The sequence below is a fragment of the Chrysochloris asiatica genome, unplaced genomic scaffold (genome assembly GCF_000296735.1).
Source record: "Chrysochloris asiatica unplaced genomic scaffold, ChrAsi1.0 scaffold00036, whole genome shotgun sequence".
NCBI classification, from domain to species: Eukaryota; Metazoa; Chordata; class Mammalia; order Afrosoricida; family Chrysochloridae; genus Chrysochloris; species Chrysochloris asiatica.
In genome coordinates this window covers 21,686,998-21,688,269 of record NW_006408554.1, presented here as the reverse complement: position 1 = coordinate 21,688,269, position 1,272 = coordinate 21,686,998, and positions in this window count along the sequence as shown.

The window sequence follows — 1,272 nt, the reverse complement described above, 5'->3', positions numbered from 1 at the left end:
TATGTGCCGTGGAGTCGGAACTGACACATAGTGACCCTGTACAGGGTTTCCGAGGCTGTAAATCTTTACGGGAGCAGAAAGCCTCATCTTTCTCCTGTGAAGCAGCTGATAGTTTCGAACTGCTGACCATGTGGTTCGCAGCCCAATTCGTAACCACTACGCTACCAGAGCTCCTGACTATGGGTTTAGATATTATTATTGTAAAATTGTTGATATCTGTTTTCAGTACTGTTGACACTGAAGAATAATGCACTGGGCCATATGGTCAGCAGTCAAACCCACCAGCCACTCCTCAGAAACCTATGCAGGGTCATTATGAGTCAGAGATTTCTCAACAATAGCAAAATTTGAATTTTGTATTTTGAGGTTCTTTCTTTGAGTGAATGAATATTTATTATTGTTTTGTTTTATTATTGGATTGACCCTTTAATCATTATATAAAGTCCTTCCTGTGGTGCTGTGGGCTAGGCGTTGGGCTGCAAACTGGAAGGGTGGTAGTTCAAATCTTCCAGCTTCCTCACAGGGGAAAGATGGGGCTGTCTGCTCCCATGAAGATTTACAGTCTTGGAAACCTAATATAAGGTTGTTATGAATTAGAATGAATTTGATGACAGTGGCATTTAGTGATTTTTGTTTCTTATGTTGATTTTTACCTTAAAGTCTATTTTATCAGAAATCTGATTGCCATTTGGTATTTGTTTCTCCTTCCTTTGATTTTTAGCTTCTTTTTGTCTTTGTGTCTCAGGTGTATCTCTTGTACACAGTATAATGATGGGTCATGCTTTCTTATTCATTCTGATACTCTCCATTGCTTGGCTGGTACATATAATCTATTTGCATTTAATGTAATTATTGACAAGTATGAATTTATTGCTGTCATTTTACTGTTTGTTTTTTCTTTGCATGCCTATGTTGATGGTTCTTTGCTACATAATTTTTGTGCTGACTTGGTTTTATTTATGTGTTTTCTTGTAATTTCTTTGGTTACATTTGGTTTAGTGTTTACTGAGCCTTTATGGTTTTATTTTTGTTTATTTTGGTGAGAAGGTTTATTCACTTTCTTTGCAGTTACTGTACTTCATTATCTTCCCAAGTTTAAAAATATTCATTCTCTCTTGATATTGTCTTGTCTTCCTCTCAAATTTGAAGTTCTGTAGCTATATCATTTATTTCATATTTTGCTTTATAGTTGTCATAATTTACAAATTGAGGTCTTTTATTCCCTATTTTCTCTCTTGTAAGTTATATTTTGGAGTCCTGGTATGATACTGC